This window comes from Lygodium microphyllum, chromosome 21 (genome assembly GCF_053477565.2).
Source record: "Lygodium microphyllum isolate KBCC chromosome 21, Lygodium_microphyllum_v1.1.10, whole genome shotgun sequence".
Lineage (NCBI taxonomy): Eukaryota > Viridiplantae > Streptophyta > Polypodiopsida > Schizaeales > Lygodiaceae > Lygodium > Lygodium microphyllum.
Genome location: NC_141155.1, coordinates 117,103,827 through 117,120,071, shown reverse-complemented (window position 1 = coordinate 117,120,071; position 16,245 = coordinate 117,103,827). Strand labels below are relative to the sequence as shown.

At 37.7% G+C, this 16,245-nt stretch overlaps 1 non-coding gene and 1 pseudogene across 1 annotated transcript; one reads left to right on the top strand and one right to left on the bottom strand.

Annotated features, from left to right (window-relative positions):
• Window positions 1-995: 995 nt before the first annotated feature.
• Window positions 996-2,689, top strand: LOC148018472 (18S ribosomal RNA; annotated as a pseudogene).
• A 7,706-nt stretch (window positions 2,690-10,395) lies between these two features.
• TRNAT-GGU (transfer RNA threonine (anticodon GGU)) lies at window positions 10,396-10,467 on the bottom strand. The gene has a single exon. It is a non-coding gene; the product is annotated as a tRNA-Thr (tRNA).
• Window positions 10,468-16,245: the final 5,778 nt, after the last annotated feature.

The window sequence follows — 16,245 nt, the reverse complement described above, 5'->3', positions numbered from 1 at the left end:
TTTTTGACTTTTTCAAAATTTATTCAAATTTCCATTTTGTAAGCACGGGGAGTAAGCTAACCTCCCCAGGCAAAGATTCTATTTCGACAAACTAAACCTCTTCATCGAAAAATTAAAAAAATTTGAAATTGATCCTGGCTATGATGGTCTATATGTTGATGGACTGTTTCTATATCTTACCAATAAATAAGTTAATGGACTGTTTCATAATGTTCAACTTGTTGATGGACAGTTTCTCTATCTCATAATACTTACTAATAAGCTGTTGATGGATATGTACAACAATGTGAAAAAGGGATAAGAAAGAACCAAAGGACATTTGTTTTTAAAGAAAAAGAAGAAGATCCAATGCATTGGTTATGGTTTTGGTAAATGCATTGTACCATATTTCTTTCTTGATAAAAAAAGATGTTTCTAATTAAACTATTTATAAGAGTTAAATGGGACAAATACATTGGTTATGGTTTCGGTAAATGCATTGGCTATGTTTTTGATAAATGCATGGGTTCTGGTTTCAGTAAATATATTATCTATGGTAAATGCATAGGTTCTAGAAATGATAAAATCATATCAAATATGTCTTTCATATAGTTAATCTTATTTGAAAGTAAATACATCGTTTTTTAAATGCATTGGTTCCGAGGAAAGCACTAGTTCAGGAGACTATATCAAAAACCAATAAGGAGAAAAGCCACTAAAAAACCAATAAAAACAGTTGTAATGACTATCGTACTTACCTAAAGCGTTAGCTTCTCATCAATTCCTTCTATTTTTAGCCATACTTTACTCTCCTGCAATGAATCCTTTGGTTTCAGGTAGATGGAAGATCTGCATGAGCGATACAAGAATTCTTGTATAATAACAGTCTTTGGTATCCGGAATGTAAGATGATTCGCCTTGCCAGTGGCCGTTCCGCTTACGGTTGTTAGTAAAAGCTAATAACTTACTCAGAAATCATCATCAACCTGCCTCATATGGCAAAAATTCACTAAAAATTTGGGCTTGATCCTGGCCCAGAATGAACGCTAGCGATATGCTTAACACATGTAAGTTGGATGTCATTTCTGTTCCAGTTTTATGGAATAATTGAAAAAAAAGTAGCAAACGGGTGCGTAACGCATAGGAATCTGCCAAACAGTTTGGGCTAGATCCCGAAGCAACGCAAGCAATAAAGCTATGCGAGAAGATAATAAAGTGTTGTTTGATGAGCCTACGTAGTATTAGGTAGTTGGTTGGGTAAAGGCCAACCAAGCCTACGATGCTTAGCTGATCTTTTTGGATGACCAGCCACACTGGGACTGAGATACGGCCCAGACTCCGCCGGGAGGCAGCAGTGGGGAATCTTGGACAATGGGCGAAAGCTTGATCCATCAATATCGCGTGGGTGAGTGAAGAACGTTGTAAACGCGAGGAATGGCAATACCGCTTGTAAAACCCTTTCGTCAAGTGTGCGATGGTGACAAAACTTAAAGAAGAAGCCCCAGCTAACTCCGTGCCAGCAGCCGCGGTAAGACAGGGGGGCAAGTGTTATTCAGAATGACTGGGCGTAAAGGGCACGTAGGCGGTAAGTTAGGTCGAAGGTTAAAGACGCCAGCCCAACTGGCGGAATGCTTACGAAACCAATTTACTTGAGTGAGATAGAGAAGAGTGAAATTTCGTGCATAGGGATAGAATCTGGAGATACACGAAGGAATGCCGAAGTAGCAAAGGCAGCTCTTTGGGTCTCTACTGACGTTAAGGTGCAAAAGCTTGGGGAGCAAATGGGATTAGATACCCCGGTAGTCCATGTCGTAAACGATGAGTGTTCGTTTTTGGTCTGCGGATCGGAAGCTCAGCTAATGCGTTAAACACTCCGCCTGGGGAATACAGTCGCAAGACTGAAACTTAAAGGAATTGATGGGGGCTTGTACAAGCGGTGGAGCATGTGGTTTAATTCGATACAACACGCAAAACCTTACCAGCTCTTGACATAGAAACACTTGGCGTATGCACATTTGACATATGAACTAGTGTACTTGTTCTTAACGGGATAAGATAAATATTTGTACAGGTGCTGCATGGCTGTCGTCAGCTCGTGTCGTGAGACGTTTTTGGTTAACTCTTATAACGAGCGAAACCCTTGTTTCATGTTGCTAAGACATGCTGTTTACAAAGGATCCATGCCGTCTTTCATCAGCAGCAGCCGTACAGCTCAATGGTTGCTTGAGATCAACGGTATTCTTTTTATTGGGTGTTGCACTCATGAAAAATTGCTGGTAGTTTTACTATGGAGGAAGATGGGGATAACGTCAAGTCCGCATGGCCCTTATGAGCTGGGCTACACACGTGCTACAATGGCAATTACAATGGGAAGCAAGGCCGTAAGGTGGAGCGAATCCGTAAAGATTGTCTAAGTTCGGATTGTTCTCTGCAACTCGAGGACATGAAGTTGGAATCGCTAGTAATCGCGGATCAGCATGCCGCAGTGAATATGTATCCGAGCCCCATACACACTGCCCGTCACACCCTGGGAATTGGCTCCACCTGAAGCATTGAGCATGGATCACTTATTAGTAAAGTGCATTATGCTTCCGTTAAGTGTAATTCACTTTAGTTTAAAAGGTGTTTCCGCTACATATTATGGTTGGGTCAGTAATTGAGGTGAAGTCGTAACATGGTAGTCGTAGGGGAACCTGTGGATGGATGGATTCTTCCAGAAAGATGAAGATAAAAGATAAAAATCTCATATATGCGTTCATTAGCCTATTTTTTATATGTTATTTTAATGATATTTTACTAGTAGCTAAAGGGCATTTTTGATGAAATCATTGTGGCCATTGTTTGTAGCTCAAGGAAGGAACCTTGCCAAGGAGATCCGGATAGTCCTGCTAGAAATAAGTTTTTAAAAAGCCCACATTACGCAAATGGGTTGGTTGAAAGCTAGCCTATGAGCTTTATAGTATGTACATAATGTGGCTATGTCATATGGTTAAACGATCTGCCATCTGCGAAATTAGGATCCTGGCACTAAAAAAAAAAGTATTGGCTAGTTGCTTAATCCATGCATGGCTATATAAAATAAGGAATCTCCGATAGTAAGTTTCATATAAGGCTATAATAAAATTGCCCCCATTGTAGTTATCCATGGGTTTCCTCCATGTAACCATGGGGAAAATTGAGAGGAAACAAAGTAGCTTAAAATTTTCTCTCAAAGAAAACCTCGTAACATTCCCAAAATGTGAAACCTAGATGGTACCTGTTAAGTGGTAGAAATAGGGTCTCTAACTCAAAGGGGAGCCACTATTACGTACTTGAAAAAAAGGGTATTTGCTTTGACGAATTTGTTGTCTCTTATTATTACACATGCTCGGTAAATTAGTTTTCAAATAACTAGGTAAGGGAAACAAAAAATTATGTCAATATCACGTATATGGAAGCGATACGAAAAATGCATTATGGCCTTAAAAGCACTCCCTAACCCAGATTCAGACCGATAAGTGAAAGAGAGTAAGCTGAAATGATATGAATAAGGGATACTCCTGTGTGTGTAAAAAAAAGAGCGTTACTTTCCGTTACGATCGTTTCGGATATTCCTTAAAGCTAATCTACGCATAAGAGAAACCAATGATTTAGACTATAAAAGATAGATCGGGTGAAAACATGCCATCCTAACATAGCCAAAAGTTTTGTCATTTCGCATTACATAGGGTATGCCATTTCGATATTTTATTTTTGTATATAAAAGGATAGCGGTTGATTAGGGCCTTTATTTAGACAGCTGATTAAACAGAGCATTGTTTAGGATGTAACCCCATTATAGCTTCGAGCTATGTACAAAAGGTTCTTAACCTTATTGTTTGTTAACATTGAAATGAAGTTCCTTAGCGTTGGCCTTTTCGATGTAACTTTATTGACATTTATTAGTTATGATCTTATAGGCTTAAAATATATTAAGCTTGGTCACAGCACAACAGATACTGGATTATTACTTTTATGGCTATAGTATAGCGGAGTTGTTGTTGAGCTAGCTTATTTGAAACAATACTTTTGTTTCATAAAAGCTATTAGCGACCTTTAAGCAGGCAAGCAAATAGTATTTCTATTAAATCACGTAAGAGACCAATAATCACTTCCCGGTTGAAACCACTAGCTTGAACATAAAAGCATATGATGACAGAAACAATTAGGCTCTGCTCCATATCTTAACCATTTATTGGTTGCCATATTAGTAACTTAAAGTCGGTATGGTTAAAGATACTGTCTTGTCACTTTGGTTCCATAATTTGAAGTTCTGGTTGTGTCTAGCGTATCATTAGCGTTGAATCTAATTTCAGTGGTCATAGTCGCTTAGGAGCGAACTCGAATCACTTACTTAAAGATTTTCAGTCTTTTTCTCTAACCAACTAAGCTACCTAAACTGATATAGGAATGGCAGACAAACCATTGTTATTATTATCTAAGATTACTCAACAAAGCATGTATTAATGATTAAAACTAGCCAAATAGGTTATGAAGTTGGTTTATGAAAAGGACTTTAAGTTCGTTCCATTGCTTGTGACAAATTGATCGAATTGATAGTGTGCTATGGGCTTATAGTTTGAATGGTTAAAATGTGCCGCTCATAATGGCAATATTGTAGGTTCGAATCTTGCTAAGCCCATATTTGTGATGGAAGCTCAATTTTTTCGTATCTGGCCTTGCCTTTTTTTTTGGGTTACCTTTCTATGGAGTATCACCAAGTGGTAAGGCATTGGTTTTTGATACCAACAAGCAAAAGTTTGAATCCTTTTACTTCAGCTCTGTACAACTATTATTTGTTTCAAAGGGTTATCATTTACCAAAAGTGTAATTTGTCCCTTTCCGCAATTCCTTTAGGCATGAAAGTTAAGAGGTTTCGTTTTGCCATATTATTGGCTTTATTTCTTAGAAATGTAGAAGCTAAAGGTTTAATGCATATTTGTCTATAAGTTAAGGTATTGGTTTTAGTTAGCAAAACCATCCAATTTGCATGGCCAATAAGGATTTCATACAAAAAAACTACAAAAAATAAAGGTAAAATAAAGTCAATTATCCACCCCAAAGGGTTAACTCCGTTATCACATTAAAAAATAAACAAGTTGCAAATATGCCACTACGAACAACAAACAGATACGACTACAAAAATTAGAAAAAACCTGTCATCCACGATATAGATGAAGTATAATAGAATCCCTTAAATCTCTACGTGAAGTATTTATATCCATTAAGTTTTGACAAATTCCTATTCCTAACTCATTATTCTCAAGGAGAATTATATCTATAGGTATTTTCTCTATTTTTGCATATAAATATGTTGTGTTTTGATAAATAGAATTGTATTCGCATAGAAGATATTTCGGGACAGGTTGATAACATGACCAACTTGTAAACTCTTTTCAATAGATTCAGAATCCATGAGAACCCGACTAGCTAAACCATTTCAATCAACAAAGATTTTAGCTTTATTTTTGTCTTCTATAGTTACTTCTATAATATTTCCGATTGCCAAATTTCTTAACTATTAGATCATTTGCCAACTGAAGCCATTCTCTAATCCCTTGATAATGTTGGCCAGTAGCCATGATATTCTCATAGTTAAGAAAAAGACAAAAAGCATTATGAATAACATCTGACCATTCTTTATCATATATTTTGATAGAATTATATATTTCTAAAATATTAATTAATTTCTGACAGCAAGAAAGAGAATTCATGTTATTCATTAAATTCTTTGGTTTATATGCATACAGTCCCGCGGGGAGGCAAAGCCTGCTCCTTCAATAGAAGCTTTAACAACAATGCCTTATATTTGCTTGTTTCAGCGTATTTTGTGGATAGTTTTTCATAAATCTATAGCATTCTGTTGGAACACATCTTGTCTTTTAACCTTCGTAGTTCTATGCATAGTTGATATTATAGCTCCAACCATGGCTACTAACAAAATAAGACTAGACACTGGAAACGGGATCAGATAATTGGTATAAAGTAAATTGCCCAATGCTTGCAAATTTGTCCAGCCTTATATCTTTTTAGCATACACTGTATATCTTGGATAGATTGTATTTGAATGGCTAGATAATACTGGGATGTAATTATTATCTAGAATGACAAAGATTTCTAACCGAGAAATTAATCCAATAGTACAACCTACCAGTAAATAGCGCAATATATTTTCATGAATTTCCGTTATTTTAATGTCTAACATCATCACTACAAATAAAAATAATACGGCAATAGCACCTATATAAACTATTGAAAAGATCATAGCAAAGAACTCAAAGCTTGACAAAAGTAGTGAACCAGAAGTGTTGCAAGAAATGAGGATGAGAAGGGAAATGGAATGGACAGAGTTTCTAGCACATATGACCATAATAGTAAAAACTAAACTCAAGCCCACAAAGACGTCAAAAAGTAGCATGGCTTTTTCGTTTATTTTTATTATCATATATTAATGACGGTTTGTTCTTATGTCGAATTTGACCCTAAAGATTTGGCAATCACATAGTAGCACCAAGCTTATCATTACTTGGGAAGACCCAATGCGATAAGTATACACAATCAAACGCCAAATTGATTTGCATAACCGCAAATGGCAAGCCATCCAGGCATGTTCCATTTGGTGATGGCGGTTGTTCAGGACTAGTTTCCTTTATAGCTGAAAGTTCTCCAAAAGTATGAAAAGCCGGAGGACTTTATATCATCCATTCCAGTGTGGTTGAATCTTATTCACCAGCCCGAGGACTCGAAGCACACTTGTCTTCACTACTCAGAGTTTTAAGAACAACTACAAAAAGACGAAAGATCCCCAATACAAAGACATAAAAGCCAAAACTACTTAAAGCATTCCATTCGCCATAAGCATCTGGATAATTGGGAATGCGACGGGGCATACCCGAAAGCCCTAAAAAATGCATTGGAAAAAAAGTCATATTTACACCTTTATTCTATTTATTGTGTTTGGTTCTTTGCATTTTACATTCCATTTTGTACCCTTTTTAAAGCCGCTCCGTAAAAGAAAAGTCTCCCCTCCTGTGTTGGTTGAAGTAACAAAAGTCACTTTGGACTCTCAAAAATGCGCGAAAGTCTTGAAATTCTCTTTCAATTATGAAGGTTCCTTTGACAAAAGAGTGGTGGCGATTGAAGAGTGAAATTCTATCCAATTTCTCTATACTTTGACAGGATAATGAGTAGAGACCATCATAGCAAGTTTTTAAAAAAATTTATACATAATGCACCCCCGTAAGATGCTTCGCGTCAAATAAGTAACATATGTCGACTCTTGAGTCGGGAAAGATCTTCCAGATTTGTTCTCATTCCGTGTATTTACACATTTTTAACCACAAAAGTTATCTATTACTGATTCAACATTCTCGATTGAATTAGGAGATGCCTTTGAGATTACAGTAATTTCATGTGGTTTAGGGACTTCCAAGATATGATTGTAATTAGTTTTTTATGGCGAATCTTAACACGATGCATTTTCATAATAGGAACAAAGTATACTTAGGGTAAGTGTAAGGAAGCTCTTTTTATTTTGTTATTTATGTAAAAATTGTAATGCAAAATAGATCATCTGCTCTAAAAGTGGGCTCTTATCGCCCCGTTCACTATGTGAACGGAAGAGCCGGGAATAAAGGTTAACTATCTAATTCCTTTATAATAACTTGAAAGCAGCTGAGTCTCTTTGAAGACCAGTTTACAATTGAAAATATGGCAATGACAGTATTACGAGGTTTAATCGTTTATATAATATTACTTTATTTGGAAAATTTCTTACCTTGTTATTCAAAGTCCTAAAAACAACGGGCCCTTTCTATCTAATTTAGATTAGGTTTTGTTGTCTTTTCCGATCTGGATAAAAGGTCATGAGACGAATGGTCGAATAGTTTGGTTTGCTAAAAAATGGATTCTATCCGGATCCGTTGGTAAAGTTTTTTAACCTAATCGATAGGTTACATGGCTTGCCTGCTTTGAGCCGGCCAGAGTGGCGTAATATGAAATCTTCTTAGTTCACGTAAGCGAATTCTCCCATGAACCAATAATATCAATAGCGTAAGAGCTTAACATGTCGATAAGCCATTATGATGTCTTTTAGTCGTCTCGTATATACATGGATATATAGAGAAGTTACTTTTTATGATCATCCTAAGGCAATTTGCCTTTTTCTGCATCATTGTTTAGTTGATAAAAGTGTATCGGAATGCACGGCACGATTTGCCATTGAAATAAAAAACACAAAAGGCTTTTTTTTAATCCGCAATTGTCGTCAGTAGTTAAGCAAACGTTTTTATTTTTGTCCTTCTTGGTGTAGAGTAGGGCAATTGGTTTGCTTCTGTTCCGTTAGATGCATAATCCAAGCATACATTTTTTCCAGACAAAATGAATTGCCATAGATATCGGGAGGTGATAAAAGGAATTCATCAAATAAATAACATGAGCGTTTCTCGAGAACATCCCTATCATTTGGTTGATCCAAGTCCATTGCCTTTATTGGGTTTAATAGGAGCTTTAGCTAGTACCACAGGTGCGGTTATGTATATGCATTCATTTACGGGAGGTGGAATATTTTTGAGTCCTGGTTCGGGATCAATCATGCATACTATGCTTATATGGTGGCGCAATGTTGTACATGAATTTACCTATGAGGGACATTACACCAAAGTGGTATAATTAGGACTTCGTTATGGCTCTCTTTCGTTTATTGCTTTGGAGGTTATGTTTTTTAAAGCTTTTTTCATTCCTTCTTAGCGCCTATGGTAGAAATTGGAGCTATTTGGCCTCCTAAAGGGATTGAGGTCTTAGACCCTTGGAGAATTCCTTTTCTAAACACTATTATTTTATTGTTCTTTGGAGCTGCCGTAACTTGGGCCCATCACGCTATACTTGTGGGTTTAAAGTAAGAAGCGATTTACACTTTAGTAGCTACTGTTTAGTTGGCTTTGGTTTTTACTGGGTTCTAAGGGATGGAATATTATGAAGCACTTTTTACCGTTTTCAATGGTATTTATGGTTTTACTTTTTTTTAAAGCTACTGGGTTTTATGGATTTTATGTTATTATAGGGATCATTTTTTTAATAATATGCAGTATTTGTCAATATATGGGTTATTTTAGCCCCTCACATCACTTTGGTTTTGAAGCAGCTACTTGGTATTGGCATTTCGTGGATGTGGTTTGGTTATTTTTATTTGTTTCTATGTATTGGTGGGGAGGTTTCTAAAAAGTCATGGGCCTGGCCTCGCCATCTTCTAAACGAAAGAAAAATAGCCACTAAACCTGCTTAACAAAACAGAAACGCTTCGCTTTCCAAATTTGGCAAACTATCACAATATTTGCTCAAAAAGGAAGAGTTTCCTTAATTAAAAAGGGGGTGACCCCCGCTTTCTCCCATAGAGTGCCTCAGCTTGCCTATCCTTTTCCTTCTGCCTCTCCTACCCTTAAATCTCCCCTTTGACTCTTTCTATCTCATTATCTTGAACATGACTAGAAGTACCAATTATGTGACAATTCAAAGATTTCTTTTTTTCAAACTATTCCTTTTTTTATTTCCTTCGACAGAAACAATAATCCAATGAATTTAGACAAGGAGAATATATCGAGCATATTATAGCAACTTTATAGATTGCTAAGAAAGCATAATCAAAATAGATAACAAAATTATATTTTCAAGGCAAAAAAGAGAATTTGAAATGAGAATAAAGCAGTACTAAGTCTTGGGTTTGTATTTAAGTAGCCAATCTCTTTCGGATTGAAAGGGAAATCACGAAAGATTTTTCCGGATGTTGGAATCCCTCCCAAAGGCAAAACCTTTCCTTCATAGAGAATCAAAGAGATTCTTTAGAATATTTATGAATAGTGATGGAAATCTGCGGGTAGCAATGATCCAGATTAGATCCTCACGAGAAGAATAACAAAATTGCTTAAGTTACGAAAAGTTATATTTAAAAATATATAGAATAAAAAATAGATATATCTACTGTAGATAACTTCATTTTTCTCGATGCTTCCATTCGAATTGGTCAGGTAAGGAATAGCGGAAAAGGCTAAACCCTTTATTATTACCATATTTTTTTTCTTATTAGTTATAATAAGAATTTTTTAAAACACTTCAAAATAGTTTATGGGGGGGAGGGGGGGGGGGGTTAGTTTACCTGGCAGTCCACCCTTGTCATTAATTTTACATTATGATATTAATCATATTCTATTGATTATAGAAAAAAAGAAGTTGAATTGATATCTATAAAAACGCAGTATTGTCGTGTATGTAGCGCATAGCAGTTAAAGAAAATAGATATAACATATTCATGATATAAAAAATATATATAAATACGGGTTGGGGGAACAAAATAATAAACCGAACCTAATCTTGGAATCTAATTCTGCCAGTAGATGTTCAATTAGCCCTTTATCGGACTTGAACCGATGTCTTATGCCTTACCATGGCATTACTCTACCGCTGAGTTAAAAGGGCTTGTAGATATGCATTATTGAAAATGTAGAGTGGAAAACACTTGTAGCAAGACTATCTACTTAAATTAATTGAATTTAACCTTTCATTGAAAGGCTCCCCCCGTTCTTTTTTCTCCCTCGTAAAACACAATTCAATGAAAACTCTTTGATTGAATATCAAAAAGAATGTTTCACCAATTCTTCCAAGATATATAACCTTGTCTCCAACGATAAGAAGAAGATATGACAAAGGAAGCAACTAAGCGTCATAAAAAGTATTGATGAATTTTTGCATTTTTCTTTTGATTTACAATATGGAAACCTAAAAGAAGCACATAGAAGGGTTAAAAGGATTTTTTGATTGTTTCTTGAAATTCTTAAGAAATAGGGCTTTAATTCGATAAATCAACGGAGAAAAAGAATTGGATTGAAGGGATTAGGGTCATATTGGACTATTTCAAAGATGAATGAACATATTCCTTTGTGGAGACAGTATTTGAACCCATGACCTCAAGGTTATGAGCCTTGCGAGCTACCAGGCTGCTCTACCCCGCGTGGCTAACCCCCTTTTCAATGTAATTATTATACATTTTTTTCAATAATTACATTGAACATCAGTAATTCCTTAGTCAAATACTAAATAGAGAAGGGGACTAATGGCTTGTTGAATTACCTCAAGGATTTCCTCTGTATGAAGTGTAAAGAAGGATTACCCTTTAATCACCAACTTGCTTTTTTTAAACCAGATAACAAACAAGCATGTGCCATTTCACGCAATACATGCCTGGATAAACCAAAATATCGAGAATTCGATCTAGGTCGTCCGGTTAGCGAGCATAGATTACGTAAGAGAGTGGGAATACTGCTGCGCGGAAATGACCGTAACATTTCTAGAATCTCCAACTTCTTTTGTATCGATGAACTCTTTTTCATCTCCCGTTTCATGGACTGACGAACACAATCATACTTCTTTACCAATTTCTCTTTCCTTTTCTCTTTTTCAATAAGACTCTTTTTTGCCATGATTAATGAATAAAAAATATTGAAATAAAATTTTGGATTGAACCAACTATATTCATAATTTTTCCTTCTATCCTACTTTTTTTTCTCAAGAATAAGTTCAAGTCGTGAATGTGATGGGTTGAGCTTACCCTTGGATTCTTTCAAAACAAAGATAAGCTCAATGCAAGGGTAGAATAGCGAGTATACATAAATGGAAACACTCTATCTTTTTTTAAAATATCTAACCAAATTTACCGGATGTAGATGCAATGAGGAATGCAGCGTAGGTGAATACGTAACCTACAGAAAAATGTGGCAATCCCACTAATCTTGCTTGAACGATTGAAAGAGCTATTGGTTTATCTTTCCATCGTATCAAATTAGCCAGGGGTGTACGCTCGTGGGCCCAAGCTAGAGTTTCAATCAATTCCTGCGAATATCCTCGTCAAGATATGAGAAACATGAATCCAGTAGCCCAAATGAGATGACAAAAAAGGAACATCCATGCCCAAATGGATAAACTGTTAATGCAGAAGGGGTTGTAACCATTAATAAGTTGTGACAAATAACGCCATAAATAATCTCTCAACCGGCCCCGGCAGCCCCATTAGGCCTGCCCGGCAGCTTAGTTCCCTCTATCACTATGGAAGGCCGAGTGTATCCCTTTGCAGATGATCTATCGGGGTGTGTGGAACAACTGAAACGTCTCCCTCATCAATTTCAAGAGCTACTAAACCACCTTAACCGTGACGCTTCTAGCATAGAAAAAGCTAGCTATATGCTATTTCGCTGTACAATCATCTTAAAGTAATTTGCAGAAAGCTTGTCAGCACTCACATGGGTTGCTTGTACTAGAAAAGATTGTGGTATGAGTTTTCCAGCAACACACATTGAAGAAGCTTGGCAATCAGCTGAATTTTACAATAACAAGATCCTTGTTGAGTATCGAAACAAGGATGCAAATCACGTTGAATGGGCTAAACCAATGAAGGAGATATTCTTGTCAGGCTTGCGGGATTATGCAAAAAAGGTTCCATGCCACAGGACTTGGATGGAATCCCAGTGGTGTTGATTTTAAAGGGTTTAAGACTGAATCCGCCCTGGGTAGATCCCATGGTCTAAGGCCTTGAGGCTTCTGTCTTGTTGTAAGGGCTGATCTGTCACATGAATGGAGGAAGAAGATGTTTGTTGGTTTCAGATCATTAGCTCTGAACTATCCCCAGCAACATGTCATCTATTCCTGGAGCTTCTCAGCTCATCACAATCTACAACCGAGGTCTTGCTTCTAATTGAGTTATTAAGCTAACACTTCGCATATGGTGGAGTTGTGTGGGAGAGGTAGCAATTGCTGAAGCAATGCTGCAGATTACCAGCCAGAAACAGCCCAAAAAATGTGCCGAAAAATGCGCTGAATTCCCTGCTCCTTCTCCCTGCTCAGCCTACTCCAGATCTTCAGCACATTGATCAAAGACTTTGAAGGCTTCATCAGACACTTGATTACAATCATCTTCATCCATAAAGGAACTCTGATCAGCCATTCTCTTGCTCAAACCCTAATACACAGCATGACAGCCATAGCCACACACCTGGAAGCTCAAATTTCTCAATATTTTGGACTTCCTTGACCTCCAAAGCTTCTCTAAAGCTAAGTACAAGCCGGATAGACTTCAAGATTGAAGACATTGAAGAGATTTCAGCTCGTGCATGACATTGGAGCTCAAATGGAAGGATTATTTTGGGGCTTTTTATCAAGGAGCTTGAATCTTTGATGTTCAAGTGTTCAAGCAAGGTTGGAGCATTGATTCTTCAAGGATTTCATCATACCGCAACTGTGTCAACAATGAAGAAAGGGAAACAGTAGTAGTGAAAGGAGAGGATTGGCACAGTAGTAGCGAAAGAAGATGAGGTTCTCATCGGTGAAAGTAGTTGTATTGTGCCACTTTATGACATGATTTCCTTGGATCGTGCCCTAGTCAATGTAGTCATACAATATTTGAATGTGTTCTCAATGACTGCATATATTACTGGTCTTGGTTTGACGGAAGTCCCATTGCTGGGAAGCTTCATTGTGCTAAAAACTTTCAACCGCATAGTTCAAATTCTAGCTGGATGCTTACCCCGCATATTACACTCTCTGGATCTATCAAGAAATAGGATTTCTATGATTGAGGGGTTCAAAGAGTTGACCCGTTGCGAGTACTGAATCTTTCTCACATTCGAATCTCCCAAATAGGACATGGTTTGGCCATTTGTACTTTTATTAAGGAACCCTATCTGGGAAGGAATAAAGTTGCTAAAGTTGAAGGCCTTCATAGGTTGTTAAAGCTGAGTGTTCTTGATCCTAGCTACGACAAAATCGCCACATCCAAGGCTCTTGGGCAGCTTGCTGAACAAGCACTCTTTCAAGGCAGTATTTGTAAGGGAAGTCAGGCATTACAAGCTGCCATATCACAGCATGTATAGTGGTGCTCTACTACCACAATTTGTTGAGCAAGCACAATTGAAGAGTTTGCTTCCATTCTTCTGAACACAATAACAAGCATTTGAATCAGAGATGCTTTGGTTGTTATCTGGTTAATGACAACTTTTTCTGATTAACTCTTTTGAAAAGAGGACACCACGAGGGGGGCAAGGGGTATACCAGATAGCTCGAATTTGCCAAGCAGATTGTTGTCTTTGGTCCTGGCCTTCTCGCCTTCTTTGTTTCCCTTTGTGCAACCTGGTGCCTCAACATCTTGATTAGCTGAACTACCTGGTTAGTGTGCCTCACATCACTGGATCTAAATGATACCTCCTTCAGATAGACTGCACTAGGGAATATTTGTGATGTCAGGTCAGTGTGGCAGAGTATCCAGCTCCAGGGACATTGAAGATGATTCGAATGAATGAATGGCTGCCATCTTGCTGGCTGGTAACACTCTTGACAATAGCAATATGGAAGGGAACCATAAGATCATACACAGGTAGAAGAATAGATTCATTTTTTAGATCCACCTGACAACTTTGCAATTCGCTCAGAAAGCTTTTGTGTATCATAGACAGAATCTGTCTCTGCGAGTTCTTTCCTTATTTGTGCAATACGAGCTTGTATTTCATCTTTGGCTGCTGCATCGGCAATGATGGTTGTGGAATTATTGATGATAGTCACCTTGCGTACCATACCCAGCTGCTCCACTATAGTATTCTCAAGTTTCAAACCAAGGTCACTGGCTATAAACTCAGCACCTGTAAGAATGGTAATATCTTGAAGTAGAATCTCCTGCCTCTGCACGTCCTTAATGAACAGTTGACGGCCCAGGCTTCTGTTTCTCTCTAGTACTCGAAAGTATCCATGACAAGCTCGAATCCTTCTCACAAGTTCCTGAAATGCAACAGTAGGAACTGCAGACTTGAGATATGGCATCTCAAAACCACCTTCTTCCCTTCCAGAATCTGTCTCACTTGACAGGCCACTAAAGCACAAGTATACACAATAGAGGGATACAACAGAAGTAGGTAAGAGGCTTCCACTAACCTTTGGATGAAGAGAGATGACAGTGAATGCGCAGACGAGGAAAAAGGGTGACTGTAATAAAGTAAGTGTTCAACTGGCAATCATACTCAGATGGGGTGAGCCAGTGGAAAAGAAGTCCTGACAAGGTGAAAGTTGCTACATAACAAAAAATAGAGGCAATGAGCAAGGCAATGTACAGACATTCAATTTCATAATACCTGTTGGCATTAGCAACTACTGTAATGACATTAGCATCACTGGCCAGCAAGAATTGGAACCGAGTGCTGCTGCCTGTCAAGTTCTAGAACACTATTTCAAGCTTGATCTCAGAAGGAATCCAATTCGATGATCTTCAGAGTGACTTCGCGGAAGGTTTACAGGGTGGAAGCAACAACAAAGATTCAAGTTGCCTTTTGTGCTCATCTGGATCACCGTGCATTTAGAGCAGCTTCATTATCTGTCATCTCTCCCATGATAAGAACCAGTTGGAGAAAGCACAGTATTGACAATGGGGAACTACTGATTTGATTAAGAAACATTTTGAGTTGATCAAGGACTGTATCAGGACTGCATTACTAGATGTTAGGGGTGGGACATTTATTTCTTATGAGGGCAGAGTTTAGATTCTGGAGATTGCCCAAGTTTCTAATGAGCATGTTGGCTGTGTATTCATAAGGGATCAAATTGAATCCATCTCTCACTGCAGTCACAACACAAGAGTCTACAATGTTGGATTTGCAATACCATGACCAACTTTCCCTTCCACTCAAGGTGCTACATCAGCAGTTGTTCCATTGCCAGAAGTTTCAAGATGATGCCTTGAAAAACATCAGGGTCATCAACTCTAAGAATCAGAGTCTTGTCTGCAAATTGTGACTTCAACTCAAGTGTCTCCTCGTGCTTCAGATTTCAGAAAGGAAGTGTCTCGCATAGTTGAAGGTATGGAAACCAATCAAAATCTACATTAAGAAGCCCCACAGGATCTCTTCGCGGACAGGAAGTGTTCAGTAAATCTCTAAAGTTGTAGAAGCCATCATAATACCTGTTTTTAAGATCTGGAGGAACAAACACAAGTGGAGTGTCTGGGAGAAACCCATTGGCAACATAGGCCCATGTGAAATGGGGTGCAGAATACCTGCTGGTCTCTCTCTTGATGGGAGAATATCTTCTAGTCTCTCTCTCTCTCACTGTCTCTCTGACAAAATTGCAGCTCATTGTGTTGCTTGACATTCGGTTTTGAACACTTGCCATAAACAATAGCGAGGCTCAAGGTCTCATCCAGCTGAGAAGTACTAGAGGCAGTAA